We start from the raw sequence: 27,086 nt of genomic DNA on the forward strand, positions 1-27,086 counted from the left end.
CACACGAACACAGCAAATATGTGAAACACTCCAATTCTATAGTTGTAAATGTGCTGATATTATGAAAGAGAATGAGTTTTTGCATCCCGTGACTAAGAGAAAATATGTGTTTACGTCTTTTGCTACATGCAATACTGCTAATATAGTGTATATGGCCAACTGTGTTAAATGTCCTGCATTTTATACAGGGGAAAAGTACAAGGAAACTTAAAGATAGGGTAACAGAGCGTAAGTCCGAGATACAAAGACAGGTTTCCAGTAATGCACTTGCTAAGCACATGATGAAGAAAGGAAGTGATCATAGATATTTATTTAGGGTGACTGACCTTAAATTCATGAATAAGAGGGGTGGTGACTTAAATAACACACTTGAAGTATGTGAGTATGAATGGATCTTAAGGTTAGATGCAGAGCATATACCAGGGCTAAATACAGCAGTTAGTATTAAGCCTATTCAGAAGAAGCGACAGATGGTCTTAAAAGTAAAATAAGAATAAACATAAAACAAAATAAAACAGAATAATAAATAAGTGAATTAGTTTTCTGTTATATAGTATGAAAACTGTTTCTTTTAGCATTTTTATACTTGTTTATCTTGAGGTTTCAGCTTTTACTGAAGTTTTAATTAGCTGTGAGTTGATTGTTTTATTGTTTTATTGGCTGTGTCACATGGTTTTAAGCAATTATATAAGTGGTAAGGATTTTTGTATTGTATGCACACATTGAAGAAGGGTAGTTCCTGAAAGCTTTGTAGATTTACTACATTTGTGATTTTATGCTCACGTGTCCATAACTTGGAGTTTTTTACATATAGGATGTGATTTATCCACAGTTCATTATCTCAACACACTACACTACCGCGACTGTACAATCTTTGATAAACTTTCGGCTTTTCCCAGTTAGAGGTCGCCACAGTGGAACTCCAGTCCGCTCATGATTGGCAGTGGATTTTTACGGTGCTGAGTTGTCAGCCTGATGCCCAACCTTCAAAGAAGGCACGCCCATTCACGCTCGCAGCTACCTGCATGTCTTTAATGCCACTCAACCGTGGGGAGGACATGCAGACTCTACACAGAAGGCACTCCAGCCGAGAATTGAATGGGAGAACCTCTTGCTGTGAGGCGACAATGCTAACCGCTGCACCACCGCGGCCATAACTGCACAATCTTTGATAAAGATATGAAATAATGAAATAATGAAATAACAGTGGGGCAGAGTATTAAGTGCATGTGTGAAGAGATTATTTCTGATAAGCAAATAGGAAAGGTACCGGTCAGCAGACAGTCATTTCAGCTAGCATAATAAGACCAAACAATGTGACAAAACAGAAGTGGTTGCAGTAGGAAGGTCAGGTACCTAGCAGCAAAGTACTGATCAGCAGAGAAAAGGAAATAGTCTCTATTGAGTGCCAAAATGGAGGACTGTGGCACATTGTAAATGTGATTAGACCATTAAGGCTAAGCTAACAAGAGAATAAATAAAGAGTTGGTGACTAGATACAAAACATTCTACATAATGTTTAAATATAACTACTATATCCCTGCTTACTAAACTCCTATATTATAAAACAAAGATTCCAAAGATTATGAAATGGAATGCAATAAAAAGACTACTGCAGTTCATCTTGAGAAAAACTAGTAACAAAATGGAATTTTGGAAAATTTTAGAACCTATTTGAACTATATATCCCTGCCCCATTTTGCCTATATCCTTTAACCGATACCTGCAGTCATCCTTATCGGTAAAATCTCCATCAAACGTTGCTGTAGTTTTTAAAATACTTTCTGCTACCTTATAAATATAAATATAATATTCTGTGCAGTTGTTAGCTATTCTCCACCTTAAGGACCTGCGTCTAAAATCCTACTCTCTCATTATTTCTTGAAGTCCTCATTCCATCATCATTCCTTTCCACTTTGATTTATAACCTTCAGCTTGACTTATGTACAGCAAACATAACTGTGTAGCGCTAAAGTATTACTTAAAATTAGGTAATCCTAAACCATCTTGTTCTAAGGTAAAAAAAAATCAGTTTATCACAATTAATCGTGCCATATTCCCCTCCCAGATAAATTATTTTAACTCTTTATTAATTATGGTTCCAAACTTAATTTTTCTGGTTGATAAAAGTATACCTAACCTGTAGATAAAACTAAAGGAACTAAAACATATATCTCTAACTATCTCTAAAGTGCATAAAAAACTAGGATCCTCTTTTGCAGCAATAGGTACCCAACCTCTAACTCTAGGATTGCTACAGCCAGAACCCATCTCTTATCTACTTTACTCTATGAATCCCCAGTACTAACAAACCTAAATAAAACTGACCTAAACAAACTGTCCACCTATTACAACAAAATCACCTGATTTGCAAACAGTGCTAAATCCCAGTCTCACCACTGCCTGTCCCTGCATACTCTACACTGGCTTGAGTTTCCCAACCTATTACAATACCACCAACTCATCCTAGCCCACCAAATGCTATACTATCATGAGGAAACCCCTGGACTTCTAAATTTCTATAACTCAAATTGTCAATTGCGATCCAGTAAATTGCAAATATCCTGTGTAAAAACAGCCACAGGGAATCCTTCTTCACCAATGAAATTGCAAAGACATGGAATACCCTACCTCCCAACCTCCGACTACAGAACTGTTTGGATACTTTCAAGAATCTCTTTAAATTATACCTCTTTTCCAAGCCTCTATGTAGCTGTAATCCCCCCTCCTGAAGGCTAATACAGCACAACAGCCTATCTCCCTAAGCTTCGGTAGCACAATTAAATATTGTTCTACAGTTTCATTGTGTATATATTGTATATAGTGTAAATATGTTCTACTATGAAAATGCCTTGCACATATACTGCACCTATTCTATTACATTGAACTGTTATACTTATATACTGTACCCCAACTTTATATCTTTATAATTGTTAGCTATCCTATAGAATGTTTACTCAACTGTCTCTTCCATGTTACTCTATAACCTACTATTAATGCTATGTATAACCAGTGTAGTTTCTTAATGTATGGAGCTTTTCTCCCCAGGACTCCACACAAAATGGACACTAGTGTTCCAGCTGGACTATCCTGCTAAACAAACATTAGCTAAAATAAATAAATAAATAAAACATTTTCATTTCTTGTATCTAACTATACCTTTCCATAATCGAGAGCTCCCACCTTTATGTGTTTTAGTCTCTTCCCAATTATCCTCAGCAGGCATAATACAATCCTTTTTAATACATACATCATCATGTCCTCATAAACATGGGTATTGCTGAACCAACTCATGCGTGGGTACATAGTTTACTACTTATAACCTTTGTTTCATATTCATTATAGTATATCCAAAAAAGACATCAATCTGTCTCAAAACATTCCTCAACCCCAAAATGTCATAGTCTGCATTTATGAAGTACTACTGCTACTACTACTAATAATAATGATAACAAAAATATCATCTGGAAATAAAAGTAAATTTTCCAGATTACCATACCACTTTTATCCTTGAATTTGTGACCCCCCTTATCTTACTTACAAATGGATCAAAATTTACAGCAAGTAACAAGGGGAGGGGCATCCCTGCCTGGTTCATCTGTTGCAACAGCTTGTGGAAGAGGTGGAAGAGAAACTCTCCTACCTTATTTCTTGCCTCCAACTCTTCATATATCTTCCTTATTAACCCTATTATTCTTTCAGGACCATGAATGCTACCATTGCTCAGCTCATAAAATCCCAACTAACACTATTAAATGTGTACTCTCAATAAAGACCCAGCAACAACAGTGGTGCTTTCTTTCACTCTTCTTCCCTCAGGATCATCATCTTTCTGTCAGTTTTAACAAAAGTTTGCCTCCCCTCCACAAAAGCACACTGGTCCATATTAAACACTTTTGGTAACATCTTTGCCATTATCATAGCTAGTAAAGAAAAATTCTTTATAATCATGGTTTAATATTGAAATTCATTTATATGAAGCTTAATCTGTAGGGTGATTACCTTCTTTGGGTAATACAGCCACCATAACGTTCTTCTAAGGTACTGATGATGACCCCCATTTTAAAATATTGTACACCAGAACCTTCCAGATTAGCTTCTAAACTTCTGCATAACTACATTCTATTCACCTTCTATTCACAAAGACTTCCCTAACTATTGATTATGCATTTTTATCTCATCCCTTCCAATCTTAGCTATGTTAGAGCCTCATCCTCTTCCAACCTTGGTATATGCAAGTCTTCTATAAATATTCAATGTGTGTCTTTTTTTTTTTTTTTTTTGGTTTCTCCATTACTCTTCTTATACAAATGTCATAGAATTTCTGAAATGCATCTAATAACTTCATAAGAGCTGTAGTTATTTTTCTTGTCTTATGCTCCTTAAGTTTGGCAACAACCATTTCTACTTTCTGTTACTTAAGTCATCGTGCTAATAGTTATTGTGCTCTGGAGTCATTACTGAAAAATACTTGCAACCTTTCTAAACTCATGCATATTATGCAAATGCTGCCTTATTTTTCCTTTAGCACTCAGCAATTGCTGCTCTTCTTCTGCAATACTTCAGTCATTGACAACCCCTCTAAATAATTCCTATTACCTATTTCCAATATCTCTTATTTATTTCTACCATCTGTTTAAACTCCATTTTAATTTTAACCCACTCCTTAGCAATATTGGTAAGGTTAACACCTGGTGGCAATGAATATTTTATTTTATTTTATTTTATTTTACATTTGTTGACCGGGCTAGTCTAGCTGGAGAAATTTCCATTTTCAGTAGAGGCCCGGGGAGAAAAGCTCCACAGAGTGAGATACATTCAGAGACAAAAAATTATCATACAAAAATGTAATAGCAATACTCATTATAATGAAAATATTAGAGTTAGTAATAGAGTTTGCAAGCAAAAATTAAAAATAAAAGATAGCAAACTCTTCAATGTAAATAAAAACACTACTACAAGAGTTAGTTACTAAAACACTCAATACAGTCGAATTCTCAATTAACCAGTTGAAAATACTAATTGGATTAAAATAGGACAAAGGAGTGAAGGTATGGAGAATAAAGTGAAAAGAGAGTAAGGGAAAAAGGTGGGAATAGAAAGTGGTGAAAATAAAAGAGCAAGTAATGCAGAATAACAGGTAGAAGTAAAGGGAGGAGAAAAGAAAGACAAATAGTACGAAGAGTAGAAAGGAGAAGAGAGATGGTTTTATTTAGGTAGTAATAGTGAAAGACTAATCAGGTTTATTACAGGAGAAAAGCCAGTGATTTTGGAAATGCACTTTAATATTCTGTTTGAAAAGAGGCAATGAAGTTATCTTTGTTATGCTAGTGGGTAACAAATTCCATTTTGTCCCTATAGCATTGGTAAATAGAGAGTCACCAGCATTATTATTTGATTTTGTTGAACTTGAGCGGAGAGAGTTGAGATTTTTATAAGGGGTTATGAGTTGTGAGAGTATGGGGGTATTATTAGGTTGGTATAGTATTTTATGGGCAATGCAGAGTTGATGGATTAGAAGATAGTTCTGAAACTCTGGCCAGCCTAGAAGTTTTAAGGTGAGACAGTGATGAGTTTTATAGGGAATACCAGTAGCAAAGCGGGCAATGTTATTATAACAGGTTGCCAGTTTGTTAAGGCTGGTTTTTTTGAGGTTAGTGAAGATAGCTCCACGATATAGAAGAGTTGAAATAAGATGAGAGTGAGCAATCCTTGTTCTGGTAGATGGTGTAAGAAATGGTCTGATTCGATATAAGGATCCTATCTTTCTGTTAACTAGTTTTATGGAGATGTTAATGTGTAGGTCGAATGAGAGATTATTGTCAATTATAATACCTAACAATTTAGTTGAAGTGTCGGGTAAGATAACAGTGGCGCTGTTTGAAGAGATGGAGAAATGTAAGGGGGAGGTTCTAGATGTGGGAGTAAAAAGAAGAAGTTTTTTTTTTTTTTGGCATTTAGTAAGAGGAAACGACTAGAGAACCATGTTTCTACTGTACTGAACACTTTTTGGGTGAGAGAGATAAGTTCTGGGGTAGATGGAGCTGAGCAGATGAGTGTCGAATCATCTGCATATTGAATGCAGGTTGCTTGAGGGGATTATTGTTTGAAGATCATTAATGAAGAGGGAGAAAAGAAGTGGGCCAAGGATAGAGCCTTGAGGAACGCCAATGAAAACAGGCAGGAGAGAAGAGATGTGGTTATCCCAGAGAACAGCTTGTTTTCTGTTTGTGAGGTAAGATTTAAACCATTTAATGGCTGGGGCATCAAACGAGATGGATTCAAGAGTGTTAAGTAATAAGGGGTGGTTTACCATATCGAATGCTTTGGAGAGGTCAATGAAGAGGGCAGAAGAGAGTAGGTTGTTGTTTCAGTTCTGGTTAATAGTCTCTACAAAAGAAAGCAGGGCAGTGGTAGTACTGTGATGTGGTCTAAAGCCATGTTGGCAGTTTGCTATTATGTTATGCTTTGAGAGATATTGTACAAGTTGAAGGTGGCTACACTTTTCCATAATCTTGGACAAAGGTGAGAGGAGAGCAATAGGCCTATAGCTGGAGTAGTCAGTTGAGTTTCCACCTTTGTGAAGTGGGATTATATGAGATGCCTTCCAAACTTCAGGGATGATTCCTTCTCTAATTGTCCTATTTATAAGAATAGATATAGGATATGCAATAACCTTAGCAGCCTTTTGAAGAAAAAGGGAAGGGAGCTTATCAGCAGAGGGGGTGCATGGTTTTAGTTTGAGAAGAAGTCTGTGAATGTACGATGTAGAGATAGGTTGTATTGAAAAGTTAAAGGAGGAGTTTGTTAGGTTACTTAGTGGACAGAAGTTGTTGGCATTAAGTTGTTTAGCTAGTGCTTGAATAGTTTCTGTGAAGAATGAGTTAAGAGCATCTGCAGTCTGTTGTGGGGTATCAGGGTCTGCATTTAGTGGGGAAGGTGTTTTGGAAGTTCCTGGGGAGAGGAGTTTATTGATTGAGGACCAGAATAGTTTAGAATTGTTAAGATGGGTTTGTTGTAGTTCAATATAGAATCTCTTTTTGTCGGCTATAACTGCTTTTTTAGTTAGATTTCTATGCTGTCTGAAGAGTAGGAGATCTGTATTATTTCTGTGGGATCTCCAACTAGCCCTGACTTTATTCCTAGTGAAAATAAGCTTTTTGGTTTCATGGGAGAGCCAAGGGGCTGTATTGGATTTCATTCTAATAGTACGTTCCGGTGCATGTGTGTCAAGAATGGATAAAAATATTTTGTTAAAATGTAGTACTGCATTTTCAAGAGGGAGTGTTTTTAAGGGGTTCCAGTTACATGCACTGAGTTCAGCTTGAAATAGGTCAGGGTTAAAATGTTTGATGGTACGTATTTTTCTAGTAATGTGGGGATTTGGACAGTCAGTTTTTTCTCTTGTTATAAAAGTTAAAGAGTGGTCACTAACATCGTCTGGCAAGGTTCCTACTTTGTAATCAGTTTTTAGTCTGTTTATAAGTATCCAGTCTAAAATGCTTTCTCTATTAGTATGTTTATTGAGCCTAGTAGTCAAGGTAATGGTTTGGGTGAAGCCGTGAAGGTTAATATGAGATGAAGGATTTTCTGCATTAATGCTATTCCAGTCTATGTTCAGGTCTCCTAGTATGATGGTTTCCTGTGGATAAGCAGTTGATACGCAACTAAGATAATCTTCAAGTATTGGTATATTGTTACCAGGAGGCAGGTACATACAGATGATATATATGGATTTTTTGGAATTTAATTGGAGTTTGATAATGATGGCTTCTATCTTGCTATCTTGAGATGATAAGGGTGGAAGGGTAGTGATATTAAGATGGTTTAAAAAGAATAGCAACACCACCACCTTTTCTTTTGGGATGATCGAGTCTTACTATGTTATAGCCTTATTGGTCTTATAGCCTTGGGGAATAATCTCAGTGTCTTTAGTGCTAGGTTTTAGCCAGGTCTCTGAGAGGCATAGAATATCAAATGAGTGTGTGTGAAGAAGGGCATGTAGGTATGGTACTTTGTTGTTTAAGCTTTGGGTATTAAGATGCCCGATTAAGAAGCTATTATTGGTTCTAGGCATAGATACTGTGGGGGAAGAGAGAGAAGGGCCAGGGTTAGGGTGGATGTCACCATCTTGAAGGGTAGGATTACTACATTTGATTACCAGGTAGAGTCTTTGTAAGGTTAGAATTTTATTTTTGTTATAGGTTGTTATGACATAGTTGAGGTGTCTAAGTCTGTGGAATTTAGGTAGTTGATAATTGGGGGTAGATGAAGTAAAAGGATAAGAAATAAGTGGAATGATAAATGTTGAGGTGTGTTTATGTGGAAGGAGGGATAGAGCATCAAGTGATATCTCGTAAGAGGATAGGAGATAGACTGAGCATAGGGTGGAGAGTAGCAGGAATGAGAGTAAATGCTGGCTTGGCAGGTAGGGAGCCATGGTAAGATGAATCTGAGAAGTTAGAGAAGGCTATAGAGTGTATGAGAGGCAAGATGTAGAAGGGGTATTCTACTGTTAAGTAGATATAAAGATATAATAGGAATAGGCAAAGTGTGGATAGTAAAGCGGTAAGGGTTAAAGTGGGATAGTTAAGTAAAAGATGTAGAGAGGAGGAGTGGCAAAAATACAGTGGGAGTGTGTAGTATAGGTGGGGTGTGTGTGGATGGGAGGAAGTTTGAGTGGGAAGGAGAAGGATTGGATGGGATGGATAGGGGAGTGGCTAATAGTACTATAAGGTTAGCACCCCTGGGGGTGGGTGGGAATTGGGGGTAGGGAGGGGAGCAGAGTGAGCACAACAGGAGGTGGAGAGAGGAGACAATCAGAAATGCAGGTAGGTATGGCAGGAGCAGAAAGTGTATGGAAGGAAGGGTAAGAAAGGAGATCAAAGTAGACCAGTGGAATAGGAATAGGTATGCAGGAGTAGGTAGAAAACAAGCAGTAGGAGGTAAGGAAGAGAGGGGTGAGGTGGAGCTGAGAAGTCAGGCAGGGTACTGGAGCAGTACCAGCACTATTAGCAGGTAGATAGGCAGACTGTAGGATAGAATATGGAGCTTAAAGGAGATAGGGAATGTAACAATAACTTTAAGGGCTGATTCTAGGCATGAGAAGTAGCGATGGAGAAAGAGAGTGAGGAGAGTGCCACCTAGTGGCTAGGGCAGGTAAAGAGAGGGAAAAGTCACAAGAGAAAAGAGAGTAGTGTAGAGGCAGGAGAAGGCAAGAGTAAGGGGGTAGGGGAGGATATGAGAAGGAGAGGTACTGGCTGCTAGGCACACAAGCACAGGGAACTAATGGACTCTATAGGTTCACTTGAGCAGAGGCTAATAAATCATCAGTGCAAAGCCCATAACCTACTTTCCATTCCTTGAATGAGGAGTAAATAAGGGAGGCAGATAGTCTTTCAGTTACTGTAGGCAAGGCAGGAATCGTCCGACACCAGTAGGGCATGAGGCAGGTCAATATTCAAAAGGGATTGAGCTAAGAAATTTCTAGGGGAAGGGAAGATGGGTAGGGAGGGAGAAAAAAATAACAGTGTTAGCACTGGTATTAGAGTGAAGGTATATAGTGAAAACAAGTAAGGAAAATCAAAGGTAAAACAGCAGAATAAACTTGCAATCTAACACAAATCAGTAATGCTTGACTGATACAAAAGGCCACATAGGCAAAAAAAGCAAACATAGAAATGACTTTATCACTCTAGCATTCATATCTAATTAACAGACTCTAAAGACTAGGTATTGTATGTAACAATGCTCATAAGAACAGGCAGGTAATAGCAAGTATAGAATATATTGTATCCAATTCACTTCAGAGATAAAGAGGTAATAAGTGTTAAAGGGCTTATGGGCAATATAATGTAAGCCTGGTCAGTTCCGCTATAGGTAGGTCAGCCTCGCTAGAGGTACATGTACTATAAGCTACTGTGTTAGCTGTAAGGGGTAAACCAGAGCATTAAGCACAATGTACTGTTTAAAGTAACTGCAGGGGTTTTAACAGAGGTATTCCGGAGAGACCGCTTAAATTAGTGAACGCTGACTCGCAAGGAGCATTTAGCATTTTCACACAGCAAGGTCTAGTAAGAGCCTTAAAAGAAAAAAGGCTATTAAAGCACATAAAACAAGGTTAGCAACAGAGGTGCCTTTAGCAACATGCCATTAGTGCAAGGTCATTTAGTAAGGTGAATGGCAGTAAGCGTTTTTGCAATATCAAACACGCCAGGTGTAGAATGTAGAAGCATCACGTGGGTGGTGCAGGTAGGTAGTAAAAGGCTGTAACTACTAAAAGTCGGAATAGCTCTACAGCAATATAGGGATTAGACCCAGGCAGCACGCTTAACCATATAGTCACCCTTAGCGTTATTAAGAATGCAGGAGAAACCCAGATGGCAGTTAGCATGTTTGCGATTGCAAACACGCCAGTTGTCGATATAGAGAGCACCACGTGGATGGCGCAGGTAGGTAGTAAAAGGCTGTAACCATAAAATAGTTGGAAAATCACTACAACAGTATAGGGTTTACACCCAGGCAGCACCCTTAACCATATGACCACCCTTAGCGTTGTAAAGAATGTAGGGGTAAACCAGATAGCATGTGTTTGTGATAAATAACATAAAAATAACAGGTCTTGCAACAAGTTCTCTTAATTCAAAAACATCAATGCAGCGTTTCATACAAGGCAGACAACAACAGTCTTGCGACAAGGTCCATACGCTCAAAGAGCGATAAAAATATCAACAATAAACAACTGGTACATGTGCGGATAAGCTGATCCGTTTCTAAGAGGCAATGTGTATCAAAAGCGAAACTGCAAGTCCGTAACCCAGGGTGCGCTGTCTGCAAGACAATGTTGACCTAGTCGGTTACACAGTAGCACAGCGTTTAGACTTCTAGCAATTCAAAACAAAGGAATACTGGGTCTAGATGATGTTCACTGCTCATGAGAAGCAACCACCACATGTACAAATGGAAAAAAGGGGGTTGATGCTGATGCACACTCCCTAACTTTAATTTCTGAAGAAATTTCTATCTTCCCTAATAACTCTCATATTATTTCTATTACCATTTCCTTAAATTCATCCCTTTTTTAAAGTTAAGTAGGAAAATACCAGTGTCTTATTTTTACTTCATTGCCCTGTATTGTTCACCAGTATCTTGTTTTTACTTCATTGCCCTGTATTGTTCACTTAGACTCCATTGGTTCATAATCTGAAACAGTTATTGGTTGCTTTTCAAAGTTTTAAATACCCATGCTCCTGTGAAATATAATTTCTATCCAGTCTAACCCAGATATTGTACCTTGGAGAATAATATATAAATTCTGAGTTCCTACTGATAAATTCACATTTTCCATTTCAAATATTCTCTCATATATCCTCAGAAATCTACTCTCCTTGTTACCTTTTTCCCTTCTAGGTCCCCTTGATGTGTTTTCACTACTTTAAATCAGGTTCTAGTCTTCAGCCATAAATAATATTCCCTGATAAAAGCTATTTCTGTCAAAATTATCTTAAACTCCATAACACTACTTTTAGGTGGAATATAAATACATTGCAATGTAATACACATTCCATACCAATAATCCCTTATTACCACAAATATAACATTATTGTCTTTATTTTCCTCTTTTATCACTATTACACCCCCTTTCAAAATTAATAGTATTATCCTCATCTTCACTGTTCTTCATAATCTGCTAGATATACATTCTAAAAGCTTTCCTTTGCCAAACTCACATGCTCATTTCTATCCAAGTATGTCTCCTGTAACCTATACTTCTTAATATAACTCAATCCTCTTTGTTGTGTGTATGTACCTACAATGCCATTTACATGCCATTATAAAATTGATAAAGCAGTCATTCTTATAACAAGCTATTAGTCTCACATATATTCCACAGCAGTTCTTTTGAGTACGTTTCCAGCTTGCAACTTACATTAACACACTAAACCTTGGCAGGCTGATCTTGTAAGCAGTTGATACCTCTCATCTCTGTTAGAACCTATGTCACATTATCCAGATTTTCCAGTTAAATAAAAACACTCAAGAAATAAAAACATAAATGTTGTGTCTTTCGGCTTTTCCTGGTTAGGGGTCGCCACAGTGGAACTCCGGTCTGCTAATGATTGGTAGTTGATTTTTACCTGCCGAGTTACCAGCCCTGATGCAAGACCTTCAACAAAGGTACGCCCATTCACGCATTTCTCCACGCAGACGACGCTCTAGCTGAGAATCGAACCAGACAGCGTCTTACTGTGAGGCGACAACGCTACCGCAGCACCACCACTGCGTAAAACGTTCAAATCCCTTCCCCTTACAATTCATAGCAAACACACAGAACTATAATCTTTCTAAAAAGGAAGTTACCCTTCCACAGACGGGCAGTTGCTCCAGATAGACAGCTACACCCACAAGCTTTAGCTATTCTAAAGTTATGTCTACTCATGCTAGAAGACCTTGCTATAACCTATGTTTCCTTTTGCACAGATACCGTCTGTCCTTGTCCTGTTTTTTTTCTTTCAGATGTGAAGAACAGCTTGCACTCTCTCAGTTAACTGATTTTTATCCTTAAAAAAAGTGCAGTGGTTATCATTAAATTAATAAGTTAAAGTATGCACTATATATATATATATATATATATATATATATATATATATATATATATATATAAAATACTGAAGAACTAAGGCTACTGTGATGCAACTTCTTGTAAAAGTATTTACTTTCCTCAGTATCAAACTTCATTTGTTTTCACTGAACTGCTTAACAGTTCCCTCTGAAATACCCAGTTATGAACTTTCTTAAAAAAATGTCTTGGAGCATATTGTTTAGTCATTTCCTGATTAACTGTCTGTACCTATAGACTCATTGTCTCTAAATATAAGCATTTTCTTATACGTTCATAGGTGATTACTAGGCTACTGGTACAAAAGCCTTTACAAGCCTAGCCAATAACATGCATGATATAAAAATATTGTATCTTAATTCCCCAGATATGGAATGGGGTAGTATCAGGGTAGTGGGTCTTTGAGTGTTGGAGCCTGAGTCATTTTACAGACTGCCTTTGTCCATAAAGGACAAGGACAGTACCCTGGAAGTGACTTTACGGTTCTCCATCCATTTATCCAAATTCTTTTTGAAGAGAGTGAGGGATGGGCTTTGTTTTAAGAAGATGAGAAGTTTATTCCATAGGCGATGTAGCCTTTGGGATAGAAATCTGTTTCTCTGGTAAGCTCTGTTAGAGTCACAGATAGGGTTCAGGTACATGGAATGGTTAACCCTCATATAATTTTTCTTGCAAATATGTAACATTTTCATCAGGGCTGGATCAGAGAATACCTTGTAGGTCAGGCATAAGTCCCCTCTCAATAAACAATATGAGACGGAGTAAAGGGATAGGGCTTTTAGTCGATCTGCATTAGACATGTGTCTTGCGCTTTGTACTTTTTATTAGTAAGAAACCTCTGGGGCCACTCCAACAGGTGTAAATGCCTGGTTAGGTACATGCAGAAGGAAGCATTCAGTTTAACAAATGCAGGAAACTACAGTTGTCATGCTTTCTATTTCTAGTCTGTTTGCTTAGAAACATGTTTTCCTTATTTGCAACATAACTAACTCTGTACCACAGCAGTCACTTATAAGATTCCACAGATTTAAAATACCTGTGCATAAAATATAGAATTTTACAATACAGCATGCAATTTACTTCAAAAAATTATACTCATATAACTAACAACCTTTTTATTTACAGTCACGTCTTCAGTCCCTTCATTATCCTTCTAAACATTAATTACAGAATGGTAATCATGCTTTAGAGTCCTCCCACCAATTTATCACAGTCAATACACTTCCAGTCTTTTAGCCAATTCTTATAGAAACAGAGTTTTCATATCTAAACTGCATTTTATGGAAATGACACTATAGTTCTTAGATTTATTTCTTAATTTAATATTATTGCTGGTCTTTTTCCTTATCATTATTGACCACCCAACACCAGTTTCTGGTTCAAGTCCAAGGTACTCCGGATTTTTCTAGTTAGCTCCTATGCTATCTTCTCAGTCAATCATTTTCCTTTGGAAAAGTTTCACTGGCAAACTCTCTCTATGGGCTTTGTTACTGGTAGAAGAACAATAGAGTCTTCATTAGAGACTGCGGACTACAATTTTTTTATTTCTTCCTTAGCCTGTTCTGTTTTCAAAAATGTATTTGACCCTCCAGGAAAACAAATTCTAAAGATAGCTATATATAGAAACTTGAATCTCACACAAGCCTCTTGATACCACCTGACTGCAGGGATAAACTCATTCTTTTCTGCCTGGCATACAGTGAATAATCATTTCCCACAAACATTTGAGTGTCCCCAATTTGGAATATTTTTCCTTTCTGCCACAATTTTGCCAGGAAGGTCACTTTCTTCAGGTATGACTGCATCCTTACCAATACAAGTCTTGACTTCTTTCTCATGGCCAGATTTGGAGCATACGCATGGTGTCTCATTTAAAATATAATGTGGAATACCAATCCAGTTGCTTATTTATACTTTCATAAAATGAACACAATGTATTACTTCTAGTTTCTCTGGTATAGCAGGAAATCCATGTTTCCTGTCTGTGCTCTTATCTTCTAACTCTATTTCTGAAGCGATTCTTCTTGAGAATATTTAACCAGTCTTTTCTTTGTTTCCTACTCTACCATCTGTAGTTTTATCAGCTCATCTGAAGGGTTACTTAAAGCATATTCTATTCTTTCAAGCATTTTGTCATTTGACTTTATGTATTCCTCTAGTGTCTCACTTATGTAAACACTTCTAAGAGCATTTGATTTATTTTCCTTCTAAATTCTAAAAGTCATCTCCTGCACAAAAGCTGAAACTTGAACTGCTGCAATCCTCTTCCCTATACTTTTCTGCTTTCGCCCATGTTTTAGCCAAAAAGTTATCTGTTTGCATGTTTTAACTTGTCGTGGGACCTTAGTTTTGTAGCTTAAATTGCAGTTGTGGGAAGGTTGTGTTTCTACATTATACTGCACTTCTATTTCCACAAGTAGAATTACTTGTAAAAGCTAGCCATTTGTATTTTAAACCCTGCTTGGCATCTTAGCCTCAGTACCAGAAGTGTTTTACTTCTATCCAGTGCCAGCCAGGCAAAGATAAGTATATTTGATTGTAAATCACTATTGAAGTTATTTTGAGTGAATGCTACTGTTTACTGCTTTTATTTGTGCATTTCACTATATTTTTTTTTTTTTAAATTGCTATTCCTGTCACTGTTACTGCTGTAAGACTGTCTTGAAATCACCTTCAGCAAGGGAGTTCCGGCTAGTTGTTTAACTGATTTCTGGTAGCACTGCTCTTGTGGGTCTCTTCTACTGTATTTTTACATTAGGAAGACGAAGTTTATTCATCTTCTGGCAAGAGATATTTTCCTTGTCTGTATGAGTTAGGAACACACAAAAGGTCTCACAATGTAGTCATTTTATTGGCCAGGGAGCTCAATAGATAGTTTTCTGTTCTTTTCGGTATACATTTGAGCCATTTGCACAGAGGTTATCACAGTGCAGGTGGCTAGCAGTGTCTTGTACAGTAGAAAACACCCAGAAAGCAAATTTTCCCTATAGAATAGTCCATAAAACTGTACCCTGTCAAACAGTAAATATAGAATAAATACCTTGCATGCCAACAAGCTTAAAGCAGTTAGTTGGATGTCAAGAGTCAATACCTATAGATTTAGTGGAATTCAGTATTGTGTAAACATTAGAGTTAGTAGAATTTAATACTTTTTAAGTACCCATATTAGCTTGCACCAACAAAGCACCCTTAATAGCCTACTAACCCCAATACACTTTGTAGTTTACCAATCAAAGAATTGGACAGCATGGATATGCAATTTCCTAACTTCTCTGTAGCCAGCTTGGTGGATATAGGCATTTTTTAAACAAGAAACATCTTTACTGAATTATTACTTATGATATAGATAATCATACATTATACAAACGAAAACAAATCATATTGACATATTTTCCATTGCAAACATTATACATCACATATAATCTTCTGTATAGTATTGCCAGTCAAACATTACATAGCTCATTCAATTCCTGCCTTCCTTTAAACCTCATTCCTCCTTCGAAACATTATTCTGCATGTATTATTCCCACAATTCCCATTTTTCTATGTAATTTGCTCCAACCTTTTTTCTAAAGATCCCACTTCCAGTTCCTTTATCTCTGTTATATATATATTCACTTCTTCTAATATAGTTAATTTAGAGTTTCATTTCTATTTTCCAGTAATTGCTTTTTGGTAGCAACCAGAATTAAACTCAGCAAGGTCTTACTATGTCTAGACAATTCTGATTATGTAGCGTAGCTCAAAAAAATAATTTCCTTAGTTACACCAATTTGCTCGCCCTGTATTTCTGACACAGTAGTTTGCAGAGAATTTTTAAACTCTGACAACTCATAGCACTCCTAAAAATATGTCCCCAATTATTTCTTTCTTCCCCATCACACCTCCAACATTTGCAACTTACCTGAGGAAAAATTCTTTGGAGTCTGCTTCGGGTATAAAAATACTTATGCATACACTTCCAGGCAAGGATCCTAAATCTTCCAGACTTTGTTACATATTTGGGAGTCATAGATACAGGCATCTTGAGACAATGTAGCAATTGTCTCATGTTTACAGAGACCCACTTAATCCTTAAAGAAGCAGACATAATATGAGAGGTGCACTTACAGAATGATACTGGAGGTAAACTCTCACATACAAGTGCATATCAGGTTGTCAGAACCATGCACACAACACCCACTGCGCATGGGACACAACACATACAGACTAGCATCTGCTGTGGCACTTAAAAGCAATCTTTCTAAACAACAAAGATCACCTAGACTGCCTGTTGGCAAAGCTATACCTCAGCAAGACCAAACACACTCAGAAAAAACAACACCTAACACCGCACATACAGTTACTATCAATGGAGCTCCAAACACTAAGCCTCTAAGGCAAACAAAAACACTTTCCAGGACTCTCATTATATGGGACTCCATAAGACATACTGATGCTCCTCTAACCAGACTGAGTAAGGAGAAGATTATGGTTAATTGCTTAACTTGAGCTAGGATCCACCAGATCGCAGATGCACTCAACTCATTATACCATAGGTACCAGTATGACTCCATCATAGTCTATGTATGTGTAAATGAACTATGACGTACCTGCCTGGACTATATGAAAGAGACATTACAGAGCTCTCATATTATGTGTCTCAGACTGGTATAAACTGGTATGAGCAGCATATTACCATCATTGAGGATGATGCTACAATATGGGCAAAATATAATTGGTTTCAACAATTAGCTGTCTTTCTGGTGTCATTCTAAGGGGGTCCAATATTTATCAGCTTGGGAGGACATGATTAACAGACCACAGTACTTTGCCAAGAACGGTTTGTACCTGTCCCCTCATCATTTGAATACTGGCTAAAACTTTAACTACCCCCATAGTGCCTTTTTTAAGCAATTTTAAATTGAAAACCTACCAACACAGTAAAACCAACTCAACTGAAGCTCAGGGTTTTGCTTCTCAATCCCAGGAGCCTTAATAAAAAACTACACTCCCTCCAAGTCATCCACACACTCAAGAATATAGACATCTGTGCAGTTAGTGAGACATGGTGTAATGTGGCACAGAGTATCCTGAACTACAAGGTTTCAGTGCCTTCCACACTTTTAGACCAGTAGCTACACAGACAAGGGCTAAAGGTAGAGGTGTCTGAATATACATCAGTAACAAGCATACCTCTAATGTGGTCAAACAGGATGAAGTGCTAGAGTTCCTCCACATGCAGATCACCATAGATAAACTCCCATACTATATCCTAGCAAGCTATAGGTCACCCTCCATGTCCCAAGAAGCTCACAATGCATACTTGGACCTACTTGGGACACTTACCATCCAACCTAACATCCTACTCATGGGAGACTTTAATTACCCCTGAATCGACTGGGAATTCTACACTGCCTCTAATCTACAGTTACAGTGATTCCTGAACACCATAATGACAAACACCCTTGACCCATAGTGAACACACCTACTACAGGCTCCAACATACTATAGCTCCTACTCACAAATATGTGAGAATGCTGCACCCACCCTCCAATGCTCCCTGGTAAGCGTTGACCTTAAAGCTGTATCCTTCAAAATTAAAATCAATTCTGTAATCCCAGTGAAACCTAAAATAATTAGGAACTATTCAAAAGCAAATAACATTTTAGTAAGTGATAGTTTGTCAAAATTCAGTGCCACTCTAAAACTCGAGAACACCGCAGCCTGCACTAAATTGCTCTCAGAAACACTGCACATCATGTCAATGATTGCATAGAGGTTGCTGTAACTACCAGAAATATGACTAGAACTAGCCCCAGAAACAAACTGTCTTGGAGGCATCCCAAATTAAACAAGACATAGAAAAACAGAAAAAGAATTATAGCAAAAGTCAGGAAAAATAATTCCGTTAAAGATAAAAACTCTGACATGAAACTAAATAGGAAACTAAGAGGGATAATTAAGTCAAATAAAGCCAACATTGAGGTTAAGATAGCCTCTCAGGTGAAAGATAACAATAAGGCTTTCTTCAGCTATGTCAGAAACCTCAAAGACAGCTCAAAGCAATGTGCTGAAGTGGTGGTTAATGGTGCCACAATCACCAACATGGTGATATAGCGAACTTGTTAGTGGACAAATTCAGTTCCAAATTTACTTCTCTCTCACCCCCAACTATCCCCAAGAAATACCCTCAAACATAACCCTTCCAACTATAACTAGGGAGCATATGTACTGACTGTGCTCGCTAAAGCCAAGAACACAGCCTCAATGGGTCACCGATAACATCCCAGGATGTCTCCTAAACAGTCTAAAATACGACTTACCAGGACGCTTGGAGTCACTATTTAGCTATAGTCTTAAAACAGGCTTTGTATCATAAAAATGTAGGATTGTGACTACCATCCTCCATCATAAAGGAGAAACTTCAACAGAGCCTGTAATATACAGACTCATTAGTGTGACTAGTCTTATCTGAAAAGCCATGGAAAAGAATTATCATGGAAATTATAAACAAGGGCATAGAAGCTTTCCAGACATTGGATCCATCTCAGTTTGGCTTTGTCAAAGAAAGGCCATGCTTACTGAAGCTGGTGAAATCTTTGAAAAGGTCATTAAGGCAATGAACGAGGGGAAAACCATGGATACTGACTACCCAGATATGGCTAAAGCATTTGGTACAATACCCTACTCAGGCATTGTCAATAAACTGAGAGAACTAGGCATAAACCCCTTTATAATATGTTGGATAGCTAGCTTGCTTGTGGATAGGACCCATGGGGTTATGATCAGTCAGGCCACCTCCACAATGAGGCCCGTAACCAGTGGAGTCCCTCAGAGCTCTGTGTTGGGCCCACTTCTCTTTGGCATCCACTTCTTCGATGTCAAAGCCAATGTCAAAGGCTTTGACTAAGCAAGTTCACAGATGACTGCAAGCTGGAAGCAGTCATTGAATTTACCCAAGATGAGAACACCATTCAAGGTGGTCTAATACAGACAAATGTTTGGTGCCAAAGCCATGGCTTAAAACTCAATACAAAAAAATGCATTATAGCACCTTTTGAAAAGTTAGCCACCCTGGGGTAGCTACATCATCAATAAAACACCTCTAAAAGTTAATTCACTAGTCAGGTATCTGGGAATTCATGTAGGTAGTAACCTAGCCTTTAATCTACATGTGTGAAAGGTAGTAAGAAAATCTTTCTTTGTTATTCATCTTATAAGTAAGTGCATGTATCTAAGTCCACAGAGGTCATCACACTACTGTACTAGGCCATCATCAGACCCATCTTAGAGTATAATGCTCCCTTTGGTATGTATCTGACCAGACACATGCAGTAACTAGAACATCCACAAACCTTCCTTACAAAAAGAATACAGGGGGTAAACACAATATTCTATGCTGATTGCCTTAACGTCTTGTATCTTTACTTGTTATCATACAAACTTCTGAGAGGTGATCTTTATCTTGTGTACAAGGCATCCCTGGACCCTGTTTTGATGAACCTTTTACATGTATTTTTCAGGCTGTGGATGGTAATTCATTACTGAAACTAAGCAGAAATTCCTTAAGATTCCAAGAGCAGGATAAGTTATTTCTTACACTTATTTCATTGAACTACACTTCTGAAATGCTTATAATTGTGATATACAGTTAATCTACTACATTTTGCACTATTATAAATCTTTTTTACTGTTTCACTGCATTTATGCATTGTTTTATGCTGTTTTAACTGTATTTTTCATTGCTATATACTGTTTCATTACTCTAATTGCATGTTTACTGAATTACTTAACTGTAAACTGCTTTTTTATACTGAGAGTAGTATTTTCTGTTTGTGAGTGCTCTATCCGAGCTTTTCTGTGCATTTTTGATTTTTTGAGGTTTCTGTGTTCTAGTCTAGTCTGTTTGCAGTTAAAAGCATTCTCTAGAGTCTGCTTGCTCCTTGATCTGTTTAAAACTTTCATTTAGTGGCTACAGCTAGGAGCTGTAATAGTGTGCATTACTATAATTGCATTTTTATTTAATTACTAAATTGTAAACTGCTTTTTCATACTGAGACTTGTATTTTTTCTTTGTGAGTGTTCTTTCTATGCATTTAAAGTGAGGTTTCTGTGTTCTGCTCAGGTGGTATAATCTTGATAGAGGCCTGCTGTTGTCCAGGCCTGGTAGTTTTGTTTGAGTTTCCTGTGTTTCTGGCAGCCATTTTCTGCTGATAGTCTGTCTTCATTATTATTGAGAGTAACAGGGTCTCCTGACCTTCTGTAGTATGAGTGATTGGGTAATAGAAGGGGCTAATAGGACTGAGTAGTAATTTGATCTTCTAACTCTTCCATCCTTACTGGTATATAAACCCTGTGTCTGGAAAATGTTGCGCTTGTATTTATCAGGCTGTGGATGGTAATTCATTACTGAAACTAAGCAGTAATTCCTTAAGATTCCAAGAGCAGGCTAAGTCATTTCTTACACTTATTTAATTGAACTGCAGTTCTGAAATGCTTATAATTGTGTTATACAGTTAATCTATTACATTCTGCACTGTTATAAAGCTTTTTTTACTGTTTCACTGCATTTATGTACTGTTTTATACTATTTATGTACTGTTTTATACTGTTTTAACTGTATTTTTCATTGCTAGATACTGTTTCATTACTCTAATTGCATGTTTACTGAATTACTTAACTGTAAACTGCTTTTTCATACTGAGTTGTATTTTCTGTTTATGAGTGCTCTAGCCGAGCTTTTTTGTGCATTTCTGATTTTTTGATGTGTCTTTGTTCTAGTTTAGTCTGTTTGCAGTTAAAAGCATTCTCTAGAGTTTGCTTGCTCCCTGATCTGTTTAAAACTTTCATTTACTAGCTACAATTCAGGAGGTGTAATAGTTTTCCTCCCACCCTCCCTAGTGTTGTGGTGTTCTTTTCTTATACTTGGTGGTTTTGCAGTTGCCCGCCCATACTGTATATGTGATCTGTGACACTCCTCCCAGTCTAGTGTCATTAGTTCATTCAATCTAATAGAGGACATTTGTGAAGGCCAACCCACTCAGATTCTTAACCTTGAATTAACTTCTGTTCCAGCTTTCTCCATTTCCATTTTACTGAAAAAAAATTCTAAGCTTGTTTCCCCCCTTTCCTGTAACAAGTCTAGTCCAGATACAAATTTGCTGTATCCAGGACTGTCTGTAAGCTCCTGAGCCCCTCCACGGCTTAACTAGGGTTAAACTATTCCTGGCGTTATAAAGTCTGCTCTTCAAATTTTCCCTTGCAACTAGCCAGCTTTCTAGTTTTAGCACTGAAATCTGTTTCTTTGAGCTCAGCACTTGTTCAGAACGCATTGTAAGCACTAAATAAGCTACAAATTACTACAGCACTCAACTTTCCTCACTTGTCTACAGGAAAACAGTTTTTATTACTTAATAAATAAGCACCTGTCCAAGCATGTCTAAAGGTCCGCTCCTGGTGTTTTCTCATGTCTACCTGATGAATCTGGGCATCTTGGGGCAATGCAGCAATTGCCTCATGTACACAGACAACCCTCTCCTCCTACCACCCAACATTACGACCTGTGAGAGATGCACTTATATAGCCAAATTAAAAAGCAAAGCTCTCTTCACTGAAGACTGGACTAGACAGTCAAGAGGAGAAGGTAAACACTTGCACCACACCACCCTCATCACATACTCCCTCAAAACCTACAAAACCAAAACACACACACATAAGCGCAAAACACAGGCCTACATTCACGGAGGCTCTCAATAAAAATCTACCCAAACAACCGAGACCTCCAAAGCAGAAATGCAAGCAACCTCCACCCCCCAACACAACCTAAATGACACATAGCCCACATACTCAGTGTGCCACTCAACTGCAGCCCATAAGGCATAACGTACCCAACACTCTAGTCATAGATGACTCTATAGTCAGGCACACTGATGTTCCACTCACCAGGCTAAACAAGGAGAAAGTTACTGTCAGCTGCCTGTTGGGTGCCAGGATGTGCCACATAATGCATGCACTCAGGTCACTCCACAACAAGTACAAATATGACTCTGTCATTGTCCATGTTGGTGTGAATGACCTGAGGCATACCTCCCTGGACTACATGAAAAGAGACATGGAGGAGCTCACCGATCTTGTAGCCCAGGCAGGCATGACCCTAGCCCTGAGTAGCATCCTGCCATCACCCAGAATGATGCCACAGTACAATGACAAAATGATTGACTTCAACAATTGGCTAAGCTTCTGCTGTCATTCTAATGGAATCCAGTATCTGTCTGCCTGGGATGAAATGATCGACAGACCACGATGCTTTGCCAGAGATGGCCTGCACATGTCACCCTTGGGATTCCAGATACTGGCAAAGGCTTTTGCCACCCCTATAGTACCTTTTTTAGGCAAGGTTCAAATGACAAATTCACCACCATAACAGGTACAAGCAAGCAAAATCTGAGGGTAATGTTACTCAATGCTAGAAGTCTAAACCTCAAAATGTACTCACTCGAGGCACTCCTTAAAATGGAGAACATCGACATCTGTGCAGTGACAGAGACCTAGCTCAAAGCTCCAGAGAGCACCCCTGCATTAACAGGCTATAATTCATACCACACCTTTTGGCCACCTAACCCGAACACTAAAGGTGGAGGCATGTCCATATTCATTAAGGATATCCACACCTCCAAGCTAGTTGCTCATCATAATGCATTCGAGATTATCCAAGTTCAACTAACTCTGAGCAAGACTGCAATCCAGATTGTAGCTTGCTACAGACCCCCCACCATGCCCCAGGATTCCCACTCCTTTTTTCCTGATACACTGGAAAATATTAGGGTGCAATCCAACACCCTAATAATGGGTGATTTCAACTACCCCACCATTAACTGGGAAAACTACTTATGTACCAACTCTTTTGCTCAATGTTTTCTGGAATTCATCAATTCCAACTCCTTGGATCAACTTATCCACTACCCCACCAGGGGCAGCAGTATCCTAGACTTGGTCATCACCAACATGGGCGACCGGTGTTCCACACCAGAGGTCAATTCCTCATTGGTCAGATCTGACCACAAGCTAATCATCCTAGACATCCACATTCTGCTCCCATCCCCATTAGGAAAACAACCGTAAAAAATGTCTCCAGAGCCAACTTCATGCTTCTTAAGACAGAAATGGCAATCTTCACGACACCCATGCAGATGGACAATAGAGGTACGACTGCTGAATCCTACACAAATGCACTTTATAAGCACTTACACAAGTCCATGGATCATGCTATCCCTAACAAAACCAAGATGCTATCCTCCAAAAAAAGGAAGCCAATCTGCTGGTCTGCCATAAACAAACTCTACAACAGAAGAAAGAAACTGTTGCAAAAAAAGAGTAAAATCCCATGACTGGAGGAACTCCCTCGTCAGCCTGAGTAAGTAGCTGAGATCCCTCATAAAATCCTCCAAAGCTAGTTATGAAAACAAAATCGCAACTGATTCTAAAGACAACCACAAAGCATTCTATAACTATGTCAAGAATCTCAATGGCAATACTCAGATCTGCTCTGAGTTACAGCACAATGGCACTAAATATACAGAACCAACTGATATTGCCAACATCCGAGCAGATGGCAGATAGGTTCAGTGCTAACTTTACCCCCCTCTCATCCCATAAAGGGCCCATCTCCATACCGGAAGAATGCAAAGTTCCTGTAATCATGGCTGCACAAGTAAAAGTCTCATTCTCCAAAGCCAAGAACACAGCATCCATGGTACCTGACAACATCCCAGACTGCCTCCTACACAAACTACAGAATGAACTGGCACCCCACTTAAGTACCATGTTCAGTCATAGCCTCACCTCAGGCTTTGTGCCCATTGAATGGTGCACAATGGTTATCCCACTCCACAATGGCAGAGCCATGACAGGCCCTGCGAACTACTGCCCCATTAGCCTGACGAGCTTGGTCTGCAAGGCCATGGAATGTATCATCATGGAACTCATAAACAAAGACATTGAAGATCTCCAAACTCGACCCCACACAGTTCGGGTTTGTAAAAGGCAGATCATGTCTCCTAAACCTGATAGACTTCTTTGAGGGTAAAGTGGTTCACACAGCCTATCTAGATCTCACCAAGACGTTCAACACCATCCCCCACTCTGGAATTATAAATAAACTCACTAAACTAGGTATAAATCCCTATGTCACAAGATGGGTTGCCAACTGGCTTTCTGATAGAACCCACACTGTGAAAGTAGCAGACTCCTAATCAGACTTCAGACCAGTGACAAGTGGAGTACCACTGGGTTCAATTCAAGGTCCTCTCCTGTTTGGTATCTACTTCTCTGAAGTACAGGCTAACACAGAAGGTCTTTGGCTAACTAAGTTCACAGATGACTGCAAACTAGGAGCCATAATCAAAACTCCTAACAATGTGGACACCAGATGCCTGGTGTCAAAGCCGTGGCCTCAAGCTCAATGCCAAAAAGTGCATTGTCATCTCCTTTGATAAAAACTCTGTATGTACCCATGAACTACCACATAGGCGGTAATCTACTTAACACCGAAAGTGTGATAACAGACCTTGGGACACAGATGGACAGTAGTCTCTCCTATGATAATCACATCACCACAGTGGTCAGGAAATCATTCTACGTGGCACACCTCATCAAAAAAGGTTTCTCTTCCATAAAAAAGAGGTCATTGTTCCCCTCTACTCATCACTCATTAGACTCATTATAGAGTACAATGCCCCTTTTGGTATGTACCACACAAGACATCTACAACAACTGGAAAGGCTGCAGAAATACCTCACAAAGAGGATTACTGGCTTCAAACAGATGCCCTACGCAGACCGTCTCAAAAATCTCCAGCTTTACTCCATTGCATATCACCTACTCAAAGGTGATCTCTGCCTAACATACAAAGCTATGACAAACCAGAGCTGTTGGACATGCTCCACTTAAAGAAATCCTAATCCCTCCGAACTACACACTCTAGGGACCTAACCCTTGTCACCACAATAAACAGAACATGCTGGAGGGATAGATTCCTGTCCCAAAGACTTCCCATACTCTGGAACAGACTACCTATCTATGTCAAACAGAGCTGCTCATTAGCACTCTTTAAGAAAAATCTTGATGATTGGCTGGGTAATAGGAAATTCACCCCAGGGATCACTTCTGTGGCTCTGCTTGACAGGGGCACAGGAAAATAATTTTCTTGGCTGGCGAAAGCCAGGGTACCTCTTTGGCTAGGCTTGTATAGACCCTAGGGCCAATAGTCTAGTACCTACCTATGAACCTATTTACAAAACAAACAACATGAAAACTACTGGATTAAAAGACCTATATTTTGCTTCCAAGATAATAAATAGGACATGTTGGAGAGACAGTTGTGTTACTCAGATAATTCCCATTCCTCTGTGACAGGCTACCCATCCATGTGAAGCAGAGTTCCTTCCTAACTGTATTTAAGCACAACTTGTACCAATGGATGGGTAATCAGAAATTCATCCCTGGTTTGGCACCTACATCTCTGATGGACAGAGGCAGTCAGTAAATCACCCCCTTTGTAATTCAAATTTGTGGGTGACATTTGGGTTGCACAGCTAGGTTTATAAGGACCCTAGTGGTCCTTAGTCAAGTATACACCTATGAACAAAAGATTTTCTTCTCCATGTTTTGCTAACATCCAGGTACTGTAGTGACTAACAGGTAACTGAATTGTACCCAGATTGTTACATTTCACTGGCTTTTTACACCACTTTTATTTTTCACAGTGGGGGAACTATGCTGAATCTGTTTTTCAGAGTGTAACTATCCTGGAATCCCCCCAAACTGTATTTCTATTTAAATTGTCAACAGTTGACTCAATCAACAGAAAATGCATGCTAGCATTTTTTCTTCTCAAAATAACATATTTGTTAAACATATGTTGAAAAACATGCCCATCATTGAAGGTTTAGCTGTGCATGCAAACTATGCACAAGCTGAGCTGTCACTTCAACTTCTTAATAACATGAAAGTAAATATTTTAATCTAAATAAAAACATGCGAAAATAATAAAAATCCACTACAAGGAATATAAGTGCTTTCATCTAACTTCCACGCTTCATCAGAATAAATAGCAAACTAACACAGAAAATATATAAATACTAAATTCAGTAAACCCCCCAATTAAAATCATATCCTATCAATTTTAAAGTGGTCTAATAAACATAGTTTCATTTAATCCAGGAAACATCATAAATTTTAATCAGCCATATCAATTATTTCAATAATAACAAAAAATACCATTCCCCTAACATCATTTTTCAACTTCTGAAGTATAAAAATTTTTTTTAAACTTATCACAATATAAAGAATGTTTGTAGAAGGAATTATTCATACCTGATTTTTATAGCCAAAAAATATTTGTATGTACATTGTTATAACCTCCTCTCTGTCTTCCCACACAAAATAGAGAACAAAATAAACAAATAGCAATATATACAATTCTACT

The sequence above is a fragment of the Protopterus annectens genome, chromosome 17.part0, assembly GCF_019279795.1.
Source record: "Protopterus annectens isolate FY-2018-M chromosome 17.part0, PAN1.0, whole genome shotgun sequence".
In the NCBI taxonomy this organism is placed as follows: Eukaryota; Metazoa; Chordata; order Ceratodontiformes; family Protopteridae; genus Protopterus; species Protopterus annectens.